General features: G+C 37.0%; 1 protein-coding gene across 1 annotated transcript in view; it reads left to right on the plus strand.

Annotated features, from left to right (window-relative positions):
- The first annotated feature begins 1,063 nt into the window (after positions 1 to 1,063).
- The window catches only part of LOC126818814 (growth hormone secretagogue receptor type 1), a 134,099-nt gene continuing 117,718 nt past the window's right edge, over positions 1,064 to 17,444 (plus strand). The window contains exon 1 of the mRNA XM_050546410.2: positions 1,064 to 1,222. The gene's annotated coding sequence lies outside the window, so the exon portion shown is untranslated. The remainder of the gene's footprint in view (positions 1,223 to 17,444) is intronic.

The following is a 17,444-nucleotide window of genomic DNA, read 5'->3' on the forward strand; positions in this document are numbered from 1 at the left end:
AAATCATGCATGAACTTCACTATGGACATCTTGAGATACACAAACTGAAAGTAGCATACTAGTAACCATGCAACTATCCGCCCTACATTTATACGTAAAATAAACCTTTTAACTCTTCTGCTTCATAATGATAAATATTCACGAAAACCCGACACAAATATAACTTCAAGGTCATTTTTTGATTTATCGCCAAATAAAAGGGCCAAAAGGGTGGAGAAAGTCTATTACCAGATACAGATTATTCGAGATAACGACATGCAGAAATAAATTGATTGTGGCCAGTGGCCGTACACACGTCGTCATTGGTGCATAAAAGTAGGACGTCAACCCCCTTTTCATTTATACTTTCTGTTTGGTGATAATCCAGAGTTTTTAAACTCTTCATGAGTAGTGAATCTGATCTGGGTATTGAGGCATAATCGGGTATACATTTACCTGAATAAATTCGAGACTAAATTGAAAGTAGGATGATACTGACATATTGTTGATGTATACGTCATATTGGATGATTGAATGGTGTTTGAGTATTTATATACTCTATATATAGACTAAGCTTGTAATGGGATGTGTATTACAGGCCACGACAAGGCTATGTACACTAGACTGGTATACGACAATATAACAATATGCAATACTCAACGACATTAGACCACTCGTGTATCAAAAACTGTGACTTTCATTGTTATAAGTGATTGTGCGCATGTTTAGCGGATTCGCACATTTTTCATTGTAGGTACGTACAACAAGATTTTCCAACTCCGATCTTACGAAGATACTGCATGTATGTCGGTTGAAGAATTTAGGATTTATGACGCACGGCTGATATTTTCAAGATAAGAAATGAAATTTACTGAGGTTTAACGTATTGTGATTAAAATGGCAGGTGCGAAACGATGAAACTTTATCCTCCACTTGGTTTTACCTGTGATTCCAAGGTAATTTGAATTGACGTTGCGAAAACTTCACCTCAACTCTTACAGATTGTTTTTCACCAAATTTCAGTAATTTGAACTTTTTTCCTACATCGTGATTATTAATGAGGTTAACAGAAACGTTCTCAGAAAATCTCAACATAATCTTGTTATCTACCACCATAAAAAAAACGAAAAACAGTTTATGAAAGAAAAACGAAACTTGGCATTTGAATGTTTTTGTGTGTGTTTTGTGTTTTTGTGGAGGTTTTTGGTGAGGGATATCTTATCTAGTGCCAGAATCTAATCAGGTGAGTGTCTGTATTTAACTCTTTTAAATCATCGCTTTCTGGTGCACAATATCTGATGTTAGGGTTAGGGGTATTGTCAGCTCTTCCATGTTTACATCTGATGTTAGCATTAGAGGTATGGGGGGTCATGGTGGCTAAGTGGGTAGGACGCCTGGAGGTCGGGTGTTCGATCCCTGTATTGGCCGAGAAAGTTCACCTAGATTTTCCGGCGTGGTCCCCCCTTGTCAGTGATGCAGGATGGAGGGCCAGACAAGGACAGCTGTCTAGTCATTCGGGTGAGACGAAAAACCGAGGTCCCATGTACACATTGGCGTGCACGTAAAAGATCCCTTGACAGTTGGAATTCGATATAAGAGTAGGCCATAGTGCCGCTGCACGGACAACATTTCCCTCATAGCACACTGTATGGCGTATGCCCATCTTCATTAGCCCTGTTCGGAGCAAAACAGTAGGACGTTAAACCTCATTTTCTTCTAATATCTGCTATATTTATCACCAAGTTGTTTCCTGTACGTCCAGTGACGTGTTGTGAACAGGACAGTTTATATAGCTGTCTCTGGATGATACTCGAACATGTACCAAATCTATTCTAACAGTCGGTACAGGAGGACCGCACTACACACAAAACCGATAAACCAATCTGTGGACAAAATAAACATAACAATCAGGAGGACCACACCACACACAACACCGATAAGCCAACCTGTGGACAAAATAAACATATCATTGAAAATATCAAATAAGGTGAATGGATCCGGGGGCCATTAAATTAAAAATATTTCTCGCCCGACCTCCGATGCTCCAGTGCTTCATATTTTTTAAACATGTCCCGTTGATGTATTCAACCGTACAGTAATCACGGGTCCAGTTGCCGATAATACAAATAATTAATGTTTGCCTTTGCATTGAGCTCTGATAGGGGGCTATTTTAAAAATAGACTGGTCTATTACCAATGGAAGATTGAAATATTTTTGTCTCTAAACTCTCCCAGGGATGCGCCAGATAAGGAGAAACTTGAGTAAATTGTGTGTTTAGTGTGTAGAAGACTGATTTCTGCCAAGATTCATGCACCGCATAATAGACAATGTATCGTATCGTATTTATTCAGTATACAAGGCCATTGGCCAAAAGTACAATTTAATAATAGATTATTTAAATTACACGCAATATAATAATTAAATGTACAAATAATTTATGTTATGGAATTGAAATATTTAACTCTTAGTTTCATAGCATTATGTACAAGATCATCTTGATTACAATTTATCATTACAATTTTAAATATTAGACTGTCGTCTTAAGATATCCCCATAAATTATTAATTTGAAGAATACAGCACTAGCTTCAAATCTCCTCTATCCGTCGATTGTCACCGGAATCACTCGTTCATGAACACTGCAACAATAATATATTTATAGTATATTTACAGCACAACTATAATATATTATAGTATATTAAACATTACAACTATATTATATTTATGATATATTAAACAGTACAACTATATTATATTTATAGTGTATTAAACAGTACAACTATATTATATTTATAGTATTGAACAGTAAAACTATAATATATTTATAGTATATTAAACATTACAACTATAATATTATATTTATGATATATTGAACAGTAAAACTATAATATAATATATTAAACAGTACAACTATAATTTATTTATAGTATATTGAACACTACAACAATATTTATAGTATATTGAACACTACAACTATAATATATTTATAGTATATTAAACATTACAACTATAATATATATATAATATATAACTCCTGGTACTGTTTTGTTATTCGATCCCTGCATTGGCCGAGAAACTTCATCGGGATATTCCAACGTGGTTTCAGCTTGTCAATGGTGCAGGACGGAGGGCCGGACAAGGACAGCTGTCTAGTCGTTCGGATGGAACGAAAACCGAGGTCCCGTGTATACATTGGCGTGCACGTAAAAATTCCCTTGCAGTTGGAATTCGATATAAGAGTAGGCCATAGTACCGCTGCCCGTGCAAAATTGCTCTCATTGCACACTGTATGGTGTATGCCCGTCTTCATTAGCCCAGTCGGAGTCGGAGCAGAACAATAGGACGTAAAATCCCATTTTATTTCATTTCATTTACTGTTTTGTTATTCGTATTAAATAGAGTCAAGTGCAATAGTTACTGTGCGTTTCTATTTCTAGTTCTTTTGATGACGAATGATTGACATGTCTATCCTGTCACCGCATGTCACCACCATTTCCATATATAGACCTGTACATGTCAAAAATATTGTCTACATGGTTCATATTATTTGTCTTGTGATAACTAATACTCGGGATATCATTAGTGATGATATAAAAACAAAAGTAGGGATAATAGGATCAATCACCGATTGGAATCAGCCGCCCCATTTCTCATCATCCGTCATGATCATAGTCCATTGTTTTATATAACCTTGCCGTTTATTTTATAGATATACCTTAAAGGTATACCTCCGCCTTTAAAGGCGTACTACTCGATACCTAAGAGGGATAGTGCGAGGAATGGGGTTTATTTTAAAGGTATACTCCCATCTTAAAGGTGGGGTACTACTAATAGACACTCTATAGGAGGGGTTATATTAAAGGTATACCTCCGCCATAACGGTGGGATACTAAATAACACCCTGCCATAACGGTGGGATACTAATAAACACCCTATAGACGGAGATAGAAAAATCGGGTTTAACGCTAACCCAACACATACGCGGTCATTTCGGTGCTAACATATGGTTCAATTTTATTTTAATAATTCGCATGCGTGTAGGGGTCTTTGGCAGTATGTGAGTGTGGGCAATGGGCGGAGGACTGGGAGAAAACCCATTCGGTAGGACAGGCGACCTTACTCCACGTCACGTTCAATTTAAGAACGACTTTATAATCAGCAGGTGTTTATCTCTTTAAATTAAAAATAACTATAATAAACATAAAGGAAGTCGTAAATTTTTAAAGATGAAATCCACCCCAGAGTTTAGAGATTTTTTAGGTTTACAGATCGTCTAATAAACGTCGAAAATCATCCTTTACCTGTCGACACATAAACAGATTTAAATGTCTATAATAATATACAACATAACTTAAAGCCGTTTGTAGTTATAGGGACATTACTGCGGCCGTTTGTAGTTACAGGGACATTACTGTTGCCGTTTGTAGTTACAGGGACATAACTGCAGTCGTTTGTAGTTACAGGGACATTAATGAGACCGTTTGTAGCTACAGGGACATTACTGCGACCGTTTGTAGTAACAGGGACATTACTCTGGTCATTTGTAAGTACAGTGACATTATTGCTTTTATGTTTTACCTCCATACAAAATGAAACTAAGAATCAACTAAATCGCCTTCAGCGAATCCAAAATCTCACAGCAAGAATGGTCACGAGATCTCCATATCATTGTCATATAACTCCAGTTCTCCAAACCCTTCATTGGTTACCAGTCAGTGCCCGGATAAACTTTAAAGTACTCTGCCTAACACATGTATATTCCAAAAAGACAGTTGCGTTCAGAAAATCTTAATCAGCTAATGGTACCAAAGTGAAAACTTGCAACCTTTGGATAAAGAGCGTTTGATGTTGCTGTCGCTGAAAGATGGAATGCACTTCCAGTTGGACTCCGTTTTGTGACTTCTTTATCAATCTTCAAATCTCGATTAAAAACTCAATTTTTCTTAGAGTCAAAAGACTTTTGTATAGTTGTATGCGCTATGAGCAGGATTTGTGGATTTGGCGCTATATAAATGGACTTATTATTATACATATTTTCAATTGAGGCTTTTTTGTCAATAATCGACAATGTAAAGTTGAAATTTTAAAAAAAAAACATCGAGAAAACAAAACAAACCGACTTCCGATTATTTTTCCGGGATGAAACGTTATATGGTATAAATCTACTTTAATTATCTGGCCCCTGTTTCACAAAAAATTAAATCTCCTTAAAATCGTCTTAAACTAAAATTTCATTCTAACTTAAGATAGATGCGTTTCCCAAAACGATTTTAAGTATTTTAGATAACATCCACTAAATAATATTTTAAGTTAAAATTATATCTTAACTTAAAATAGTGACGTTTCCCAAAACATTTTGGGGGACAATTTTAACTAAAATCAATTTTAACGTCACCCTCTCCTAACTTAAAATCACATTAACAAACATTGATTAGAGCTCCGTTGTTAGATCTATTGCGACATATAGATACATTTGGAATAATGATAATATTGTCAATTTTAACATACTATCATTCACAAAAAAACAATTCTCATTCAATTTCTTTAAATAGCATGGGAAATATAGCTGAGACCCAACCGTTTTTTTTTATTATAAGGCAATTTAAGCAATTAGATGGCGCCCCAAATTAACACAACAAATAACATAAAAGAAAATCTTAACTCACTTCATATCTAATGTCATCGAAAGAAGAGCACTCTTTATCTATAGAAAAATATTTTCGTGTAGGCCTACAACAGTTTTCAGTTTCGAAGCGTTTATGCTTAAACCCTAAGTGCCCTCACCGGAAATGTGCACTGCGTGGCGCAGGCAATTTTAACTAAAATCTATTAAAATTGCATTTTAAGTTACAATCGTCGTGAAACGCGTAAAAATTAAAATTCCATTTTGATTTTAGTTAAAATCTATTTTAGTGATTTTAGCTGAATTTTTTGTGAAACAGGGCCCTCTCTGTCTGAAGAACAAACTTTGTCTAATTATTTATCTGGTGAATAAACCTATTTGAAGTACAAATCAAATCAATACCGTAGTCATCGTGTCATCTATCAAAGCTGGAAAGGGCGTAGTTTCCGTCTGTAAATTATTAAACAATGCGTGGAAACAAAACAAAGCAATCAACTGTTGATATATATTTTGCTATGCAGTGTTTGGCTTAGGGCGTGTCTGCTTGATAGAGAATCATTGACACATTATATATTATCGTTTAGGTTTAGAGGTCTATTGTGGTGTAAGTTAAAAGACGAGTTTGTGGGGTTGGCGGTAGCGGTGTAGATATCTACTCAACCCCAAAGAGGGTGTGGGGAGTTGGATGGCTGAATGGTTAGCACGTGGTCTTTATACGTTTTTATTAATCTAAAGAATTGGATATTTCTTGGGTTTGTATAAGTTCTAGAATACTAACTTATAAACACATATACTATTACGTGGTTAATTCTCATCTTGTTAAACAATACTGACTACTCAATTGTGTCAAGATTATCACTGGAGCTGTAGATATAACGACTATACGATGCTAAAATATGCAAATTCAAATTAGACAATTGCGTATGAAAATATACAAAATGATAATATTAACAATGTTCCTTTAAATAGTAATCATATTAAGATATTAAGACCACAACCCCTTAAGGGGTCGGGGGTCGGGGGGGGGGGGGGTGCTGGATGGCTGAATGGTTAGCCCGTGCGCTCTGTATCATTGTGTCAACTGGCGTGGTTTCAAATCCCCGGTTGTACGTGACAAGGAGTAGGGTTGCCTGTAAAACTTCGTGGGTTTTCTCCGGGTCCTCCGGTTTCCTTCCACTGCCTACGCGCAGGCGAATTATTAAAATAAAATTAAACCATATGTTAGTCCCGAAATTACCTAGTCTGTGTCTCTCTCCTTAATCCCTTTAACAACTTTCAATTCTTCCTTTATTAATAATAAAAACCAGACTTTAACTGATAGGATAAGGGGTTTAATACCCACCATTTTGATAATCATAATGTTGTCAATAAACTCGTATAAATCAATATAAACTGATCGATCTGTACTCATCATTGAGAGGTGTTTAATACTAGTTATTATTCCACATAATTAATCAAATATTGACCCATAATGGACTTATTCTTGTTGGTTGCATGTCATGCTGTATGTCTCATCAATATTGACCCATAATGGGCTTAATCTTTTCGGTTGCATGTTATGCTATGCAGGACGTAGGGCCTGACAAGGACAGTTGTCTAGTCGTTCGGATGGGATGAAAAACCGAGGTCCCATGTACATATTAGCGTGCACGTAAAAGATCCCTTGGCAGTTGGAATTCGATATAAGAGTAGGCTGTAGCGCGGCTGCCCGGGCAAAATTTTCCTCATAGCACACTGTATGGCGTATGCCCGTCTTCATTAGCCCAGTTTAGGAGCAGAACAGTAGGACGTTAAACCCCATTTCATTTCAATTCATTTTTTGCATGTTATGCTGTATGTCCCGTCAATATTTACGTCATTAAATCAACTAACCAGTGTATTCTTTGAATGGCGAATACCGTTTTCTTGGTAGTCAATCCCGAGATTGGTGCGGAAAGCAGAACTTTAAACCCAATTTCATTACATTTCGTTCATTTTGTGTTTAAATGTATAATAAATAAAAACACCTGTGATATCAGGTGGTAAAAATTAAACAGGGCACGTGACATGTACATTTATATGTTAGATATAATCTAAATACAAGATTTAAATCAAAGATTAGTTTTTGGAAGTATAGATTATAATCATTTCAGCTTTTGATCGGTTTTGTAAAAATTGTTTAATATAATAGTATGTATGAACCGCAATTCGAATTTTAAAACAGAGATAGTTTACATGGCCAACCGCAACCATAATCACAATCTTGCTAGAACAAAAGAAATATAAAACGAACGGAATGATAGTTAGTTCTACATAAGATATAGCGGGTACTGTGTAAGAATCAGAGGCTTAATGAACCTATCTCAAGAACGAAATAGCCAATTCACGTTAATGTAACGTTAATATTAATGTTAATGCAGTGTTAAAACCCTAGTCCTGGTCTCACGAATTTAGAGACATCGATTATTATATTTAAAGAAAGGTTTGTGAAATGAAATGGGGTTTAACGTCCTACTGTTTTGCTCCTAACCTGGGCTAATGAAGATGGGCATACGCCATACAGTGCGCTATGAGGGAAATTTTGCCCGGGCAGCGGGGCTACGGCCTACTCTTATATCGAATTTCAACTGCCAAGGGATCCTTTACGTGCACGCCAATTTGTACACGGGACCTCGGTTTTTCGTCCCATCCGAACGACTAGACAGCTGTCCTTGTCAGGCCCTCCATCCTGCATCACTGACAAGGCGAAACCACGCCGGAAAATCTGCATGAACTTTCTCGGCCAATGCAGGGATCGAACACCCGACCTCCAGGCTAGCGAGCCAGCGTCTTACCCACTTAGCCATGTGATCCCCAGAAAGGGTTGTGTTAACATAATAGATGAGTTGATAAATTAATTTCTTGACATTTGTTTTAAGCTGTACCTAATGACTCTAGGGGTAGGGTTAGGGTTAGAACCAATAACTGAACAGGTTTAAACAAAAATAGAATTTAATGGCGTTTAGCACGCCAATATCTACATCTAACCCAGGTGGTATGTATTATCACAATATTGGTCATCATTATAATCAGCCATTTTAAGAGTGAATCAAAGGGGTGGTTTAATTACGATGGCTGATAAAACTGTAAGAAGGTGTTTAAGATGAAAGAATGAGGTGGGATGATTCTATCAACCTAGTTAGCGGATACCAGTAATAATAATAAAAACACCTAGCACTCATTTACCTGTATACTCGTATCGAACAGATTACGATCTAACTTACAAAAAAACAGAGTCTAACGAGAATAAATTTGGTTCAAGAATGAAATGGGGTTTAACGTTCTACTTGTTAATGAAGACGGGCATACGCCATACAGTGTGCTATGAGGGAAATTTTGCCGGGGCAGCGGCACTACAGCCCACTCTTATATCGAATTCCAACTGTCAAGGGATCTTTTACGTGTACACGGGGCCTCGGTTTTTCGTCCCATCCGAACGACTAGACAGCTGTCCTTGTCAGGCCCTCCGTCCTGCACCACTGACAAGGGGAAACCACGTTGGAAAATCTGAATGAACTTTCTCGGCCAATGCAGGGGTCGAACACCCGACCTCCAGGCTAGCGAGCTAGCGTCTTAGCCACGTGATCCCCAGGAGGCGGAGGACCACGTCACTTGACTCAATGGTAGACCTTATGATCCAACTCACACGCATTAACCATTCTACACCCCCACCCCCATTAAACCCGGAAACAAGATATAACGCTCACATGGAGATTCTATAACGGAAATCTGTTTTTTTTCTTGTATCTGTGTAGGTTTTATGGCCACTTTTAGCCCGATATAAAACACATTAATATGTGGTTTTATATTGGTTATTTACCGACCTCCAGGTCTGAAATCGGCTCCCCACCGTTCATTATAACATTATAGAGGAATAAAATGGTGAATAACTATAATATTACAGTAATCATACAGATCGGACTTCCCGGTCCATTATTACAAATCCACTCGTGTATTACCAGTTAAAATACCAACACACCACAAATGATCTATTTATCGCGCTGTGTATATTAAATAAAGACGTGAGGCCTGTGTTTTACCGTTAGTCTGGTAATTTACATGTTAAATAGATATTAGAGATTTCCTAAAACTGGAAAATTTACGATAATTATACTAAATCAGACAGTTTCTACACAAAACACGCGGTCCTATATTCTTAAGTATTCAATACTAATATAATTGAAGTAAAACAGCCATTTTTACGATCATCTCTGCAATGCTTCAGCTCAACCGGGTACATTCCTAGCGTATACTATTAATATTTCGTTTCGTTTTGCGAGTCACGGTGGCTTTTGTAACCGCGTAAGCAGCTGATTTACAGGAGGTGCCGTGTTCGACCCCGCGGATACCCAGGACGTGCCTTCGGGTTTTGTAGAGTGGTTACCCCTTATCAGTGATGAATGAGGTGGGGAGTGGGCAACGAAGGTAGATAATTGTTCGGACGGGACGAAACAACAACACGTGTTGGGATGCGGGTAAAAGAAGGAACCCATGGCAGTTTGAATTAGACGAGCAGTAGACGGAAACACTGTCCGTCTTCATTAGTCCTTTTGGTGCAGGGGGGCAACTATGGCACCTAAATAACAGGATATTACTTTAATTCATAACAAATATGGTTAGATTTCATTCTGATTGTTATCGTGTATTACTATTTCTGTTCAATCTCGCGCACCTCGATTAACTAGACACACGCGATATAAACAATAATATTTTACGGGAATTCTTACTTTGATTTATCATGTTACAATACGTTAACATGTATTTATTTTTATAAATTTTATTTACAATACGCGGGCATACACTGGATTTATTTCTTTCAAAATTAAAACTGATATAATCACTTGAAATTGACATGTCTCCAACGTGAGTGGTCCTACTTGATTCCCTATTTCCGGTTTAAAAGTCCCTACTCATAGAGTTATATCCCTGTATTATATAGTATAATGAATTGTGTATGGGTAGTCTGAGAAGAAAATGTCACACGGAAATTCAGTTTTGTTAATAAAATTTTATTCGACATTTTATACGTTGAAAGTGTTGAGAAAGCCTTCTAGTCTTCAAAATATCGATTATCCCTGTGTTAATATCCAAAATGACAGGCATATTAATGATTCGCAGTTAGATTTTAATTTTTGATTAGCAACGGACAAAATATGTATCGCAAATTGCGCTGCGATACTGGTTGTTGGCAGGCCTGTACAGAACGGAGGGCCTGGCAAGGACAACTATTTAGTCGTTCGGAAGGGACGAAACACCGAGGTCCCGTGTATACAATTGGCGTTTACCTAAACGAACGTTTAACAGCTAGAATTCGTTATAAGAGTAGACTGTAGCGCACTTTAACCCAGTCCTTACAAAACAATTTCATACATTTTCCGATGCATGCAGGAACGTGGGATGTTTCTAAGCCCAATTTCACATCAAACGCAAACTAGGAGGCTCTCTCCGTAACTAATTGTACTTGGACGTTTCATTTGTACATTTACTTGTATGTTTACAGTATGTAAATACATAATTCCCACCACATAGGGAGAGTATAGGACGAGTGAAAATTGTTTCAGCAATATTCACTGGTTTTATATCGAATCATTTCGTTTCAAGTCGGCGAGATAAAAGACAATAATGTATGCAGAGAAATTTGATACGGGTTCAAACAGATTATAAGAGAACAGATGTTTTAATATAAAAAGAATATATCGTTTACTTATTGATTAAAGCGATTAACTCGAGTGTTTTAAGTTAAGATTGTGTAAAGAAACTAGTGTATAATATAAATGATGTTAAAAAAACAGGCGTGACACAAAGGTGTATCATTACACCAGTCTATTTATAGGTATTCGGGCTTTTTATGGATGACAGTTAAGTTTGATAATCCACAGTTTAGAATTACGTTTATTTAGAATCGTTGGTGTGTGTGGTCTGAAATACCATAAATTACGGGCTTGAAAAATCGCTCTTCTGACAATCCTGCATAAACCTCGGTTTTTATAAGTCGAAATTTAATAGTGGTAAGTATTTGTTATTTGGTGCAGTTTTTAGAAGATGCATTATGTAAGAGCTAAATTTAGACAATTATTTTACATGAAAAGTGCATAAATAATTCTCAAGAACAGTGGATGACCTGGATATGTGGTGGATTAGATCCTAAGATGGCCGATAAAGCCGAAAGCAATGATGTCACCCACGTAGACTGCCGTTATAAGACCCTATGAGTTATACACAGACCTGTATCTAAATATTTCTTCAATGAAATTTTTAGATATTAGAAAATTGAAGATTTTTTACACGTGCAACACCAAGGGTAACACGGTGGAACCATTGTAGATCGGTGAGTAAGGCGCTGACGAATCGATAAATTCTGATTTTGATTGGGGATGGTATAATAATATGGTGTATATATATATACCCTACACGAATATTATCTCATGATTATAGCACGTTTCCTCTATTTACATCAATTTGATTGTATTCATGAAATAAACAACTAGATAGGTTACAAAAAGACCATGGGAAATATAATCCAACTTTATCCAACTTAGAATAATAAAATAACATAATGTACTAGAGAGATTACAATACGACCATGGGAACTAGAATATCAATAGATATAACAATAATTGAGTTATATGATTTAATAGGGTCTGTTTGTATTTGTTACAAGTTGGCGACATTCTTCCACGACTTCATGAATAATAACTATAATAAGCCTACTTACTTACTTTACCAGCTTTTGATGTAAAACCCAGGACGGAGTTTAAACCAAAGTCCCCTTTTCCAAATTACACTCGACCGCCCATTTTAGTTCAAAGAGAGAGAGAGAGACAGAGAGAGAGAGAGAGAGAGAGAGACAGAGAGAGATGAGGTTTAACGTCCACTCGACACAAACTAGGTCATTTAATTTTATTTCAATAATTCGCTTGCGCGAAGGGGTCTTTAGCAGTGGGAGGAAACCGGAGGACCCGGAGAAAACCCAAGAGGTTGGACAAGCGACCCTACCCCTTGTCACATACAACCGGGGTATCGAAACCACTCCAGTTGACTCAATGACAGACTTTATGATACAGCGCGCACACGCTAACCATTCAGCCTCCCCCCCCCCCCAGTTCAAAGAGCTGACAAATTTAATTTGCAATGTTTTATTAAATATTGCGATTTGAATTGCCCGATGGGTAGTGAACTTGTAGTATTGTGTGTCAAGGTATATAGTCGTATAATATAGATACACATCAATATCTAGAAATGATTTATTTTATATTTTAATTGATAAAAAACATCCAGCCCGATCTTTGAGTGAAGTTAAAACAGGATATTATGCCGTGATTATATATAAATTGATTTATTCAGGTTAGACATATTGTCACTTTACTTTAAAGTGGCTATGCTACAGTGTTATTGATAGCTTCTATTTATTTTTATGAAAGCCGCTGTACGTCATTTGCATTTTCCGGACAGTATCTAATTATGCAAGAAAGGCAAAATATGAACGGATAATCTATCGGACTGAAATCAATCGGAATCCCTCGGTCTGGAATCAATCGGAATCTCTCGGCCTGGAATCAATCGGAGTCTCTCGGTCTGGAATCAATCGCAATCTTTCGGTCTGGAATCTCTCGGATGGAATCAATCGGAATCTCTTGAACTGGAATCAATTGGAATCTCTCGGACTGGCGTCAATCGGAATCGCTCGGGTGGGAATCAATTGGAAACACTCGGTCTGGTATCAGTCGGAAACTCTCGGTTGGAATCAATCGGAATCTCTCGGCCTGGAATCAATCGGAATCTTTCGGTAAGAATCATTCGGAATCGCTCGGGTCAAATAATCTGATTACAAAGAGGCCGGCTACTTGTATGTGGCGTTAGTGTATTTATATCGTCTACAGTTGATGCCGATTATTAAGTAATATTCAATTTATCCATCTTCTGTATCCCCAGTGATCTTATTCCGTTTCACTCCACTAACTCCTGGATTCATCCATGCGCGTCCCGGGGGGGGGGGGAGACCGAATGTTTAGTGCGTGTGCGTTATATCATAAGGTCTGTCATTGAGTCAATTGGCGTGGTTTCCATTCCCCGGTTGTACGTGACAAGGAGTAGGGTCGTCTGTCCAACCACGTGGGTTTTCTCTGGGTCCTCCGGTTTAATCCCACTGCTCAAGACCCCTACGCGCAAGCGAATTATTGAAATAAAATTGAACAATGTGTTAGTCCCGAAATGACCTAGTTTGTGTCGAGTGGACGTCAAACCCCATTTCGCTCTCTCTCTCTCTCTCTCTCTCTCTCTCTCTCTCTCTCGCAGTATAAAACAAACTTTTCATTTGTATTTTATTATCACGGAAAGACGCGCATGAAGTTTATCAAAAAAACGACAGACCAACGAGTTTTAAAATAACATAATAAGAATATAGATTGGCGTCTGTGTATATTTGTTTTAGATGACCTAATTTCTTAGGGATTCTTTCGCTGTGTTATTTGAGATATCAAGATAAACATTGTCTTTAATTTGTAAAAAGATTTGTTCAATTGATTCCAAGAAAGCCGATTTTGTCTTCGCGTTCTATCGTAGACTCGTGTGACCAGAAGCCCCACTTCAACATGTTTTTTGTATATTTAGAGTAAAGTCAATCGAGTACAAATCCGCCATTTCTGCTCTGTCGGGTTCAAGAATGCAAGTGGTAATGATGTTTGGAACATATGCTGTCAAGGTCATAGAATATCTTATAAACACGATCATAATAATTTAAATCAATCAGACAGTTTCTCTTAATTACATTATTATGGGCATTTAACTTTGGTGGATATATATATATTAGTAGATAATTTCAAAGAGCAAAACCAGCTGCTGATCTGTTCTGTTCTGAGAGAACGGGGTAAACGTTGTTTATAATAGATAATACTAGATTTTCTTGTAGTATTGTTTATGATAGATAATACTAGATGATCGCGTGGTATTGTTTATTATAGATAATACTAGATCATCTTGTAGTATTGTTTATTATAGATAATACTAGATCATCTTGTAGTATTGTTTATGATAGATAATACTAGATCATCTTGTAGTATTGTTTATGATAGATAATAATAGTTCATCTTGTAGTATTGTTTATGATAGATAATAATATGTGATAGGGTTTTACAGATCATCTTGTAGTAGTGTCATATTGTCACGTGCTGATGCAGGACGGAAGTTCTGACAAGGACAGCCGTCTAGTCGTTCGAATGGGACGAAAAACCGAGGTCCCGTGTACACATTGGCGTGCACGTCAAAAATCCCGTGACAGTTGGAATTCGATATAAGAGTAGGCCGTAGTACCGCTGTCCGGGTCAAATATCCCTCATAGCATACTGTATGGCGTATGCCCGTATTTATTAGCCCAGTTCGGAGCAGAACACTAGGACTTTAAACCCCATTTTATTTCATTTCTTAATCTGACCGTCTTCCGTGTTTGTTTTCCAGAATATGTTTATTTAAACCCCATTTCATTTTATTTCATTTTATATTGTCACGTTCGTAGTTTGACATCTACCAAACATGAATTCGTAGAAATGGTTCACACCACATTAAAAACTAAATCAGCTTTAATAACTCACATTGCACATGTGTATATTAATTGTGGGTTCGATATTTTCTCTGTTTATTGTGAAATGCACAAACATATCCACCGAAAAATAAAAAAATAAAACCAATAAAACAACAAAATGATTAGTATTGGCCCCTTTCCATTTAATAAAGAATTAACGCCCAGTTTGCTTGTTCGAACCACACCAGACTCTGTTATGAGAGAAATGAAATGAAATGGGGTTTAACGTCCTACTTTTCTACAGCATGGTGTGGGGAGAATTTTGCCCGGACTGTAACTGTTATTTTGATTCCGAACTCACAACAGAACTTTCACGTTCTTTTAGTGCTATACGTGGAACCTCGGTTTGTCGTCCCATCCAAACGACTAGACGACCTTCTTTACTGATGAGAGGAAACCAGTCTTGATATCCTCGAGGAATTGTCCTCAAAAGACAGTAAGGCGACAGGAATCAATCCCTTGACGTAATTTGCTAAATATAAACAACGTTACAAAGACGGGAAACTTGCTAAATACACAACAACAGCAAGGCGTTAGGAAATTATCTCCTGTTAATGTTGTGTGGCGTTTCATCATCAGAATAAATTTATGCTGAAGGGGGGAAATATTTAATGGATCTGTATTGAATATCATTCTCACATGATGTTTGTTTGGCTGTCGGCTACTGGATCAAATCTACTACATACTCAATAGGATTGTTTATGTTGGAAGCATATCATCTTCACATAACACAGTGCTGTATAGAATAGATTGCGAATTAATAATATGCCTGTCATTTTGGATACTGACACAAGGATAATCCACATTTTGAAGACTAGACGGCTTTCTCAACACTTTCAACGTGCATAAATTGTCGAATAAAATTTTATAAACAAAACTGAATTCTCCGTGTGACATTTTCTTCTCGAACTACCCAGACACAATTCATTATACTATATAATACAGGGACATAACTCTATGAATAGGGACTATTATACCGGAAATAGGGAACCAAGTAGTACCACTCACGTTGCGAGACATGCCAATTTCAAGTAATTATATCAGCATTCATTTTGAAAGAAATAAATCCAGTGTATCCCCCACGTATTGTAAATAAAATATAAAATAATAAATTCATGTTAACGTATTGTAAAATGATAAATCAAAGCAAGAATTCCCGCAAAATATTATTGTTTATATTGCGTGTGTCTAGTTAATCGAGGTGCGCTCGATTGAACAAAAATAGTAATACACGATAAAATGCAGACGAAATTGTTTTCTAAAAAATAACAATTAAAATGAGTGGGGCTTCGGAAGTCACTGCCAAGAATTGGCTTCAGACATAAGACCTAACTAAAAGTCAACATCACATTCACAAACTCTCACAACTACATGTGGCAGTGCTAAAAAAATCTAAGAATGAAATCTAATCATTTGTTATGAATTAAAGTAATATCTTGTTATTTAGGTGTTTTATGTTGAAACTGAAAAACTGCTAATCAATTTTTAAATTTGCTAATCAAATTTGGCAAAATTGTACTTTTTTATTAGCAATGCTGCTAGTCAACTGTGAAAAAATACACGTGTTATATAGAATAGATTGAGGTTTAAAGTCTCATCAATTCACGTGTTATATAGAATAGGTTGAAGTGTAACGTCACATCAATACACGTGTTATATAGAATATATTGAGGTGTAACGTCTCATCAATGACCCACCCTCTCTTCTCACGACAACGAATTTTAGTAACACTTTGTTATACAAGAACTTTTTTATTTTTATACCCACTCTGGATTTGAAGCGAGGAGCATTTAATTTCCGAATGCTACGACTTTATCATTACACTTTTCGATTATCGGTTAAAGTTTGCTAATTTTAATCTTGTGAGTCACTATTGACGTCGGGATTACTAATTGTGAAGAATGGCTTATATATCGTTCATAATGAAATGGGATTTAACGTCCTACTGGGATAATAACGGACCAATACCTGCCTTGTGACAGGACATCCGCCTACTTTGCATCAAATTTCGGAGGGTTGGATGGCCGAATAGTTAGCACGTGCTTTCGAATCCCTAGTTGTACGTGACAAGGAGTAGGGTCGCCTGTCCAACCTTGTGGGTTTTCTCCGGGTGCTCCGGTTTCCTCCCGCAGCTAAAGACCCCTACGCGCAAGCGAATTATTGAAATAAAATTGAACAATGTGTTAGTCCCGAAATGACCTAGTTTGTGTTGAGTGGACGTTAAACCCCATTTCTCCCTCCCTCTCC

Source organism: Patella vulgata, chromosome 4 (assembly GCF_932274485.2).
Source record: "Patella vulgata chromosome 4, xgPatVulg1.2, whole genome shotgun sequence".
Lineage (NCBI taxonomy): Eukaryota > Metazoa > Mollusca > Gastropoda > Patellidae > Patella > Patella vulgata.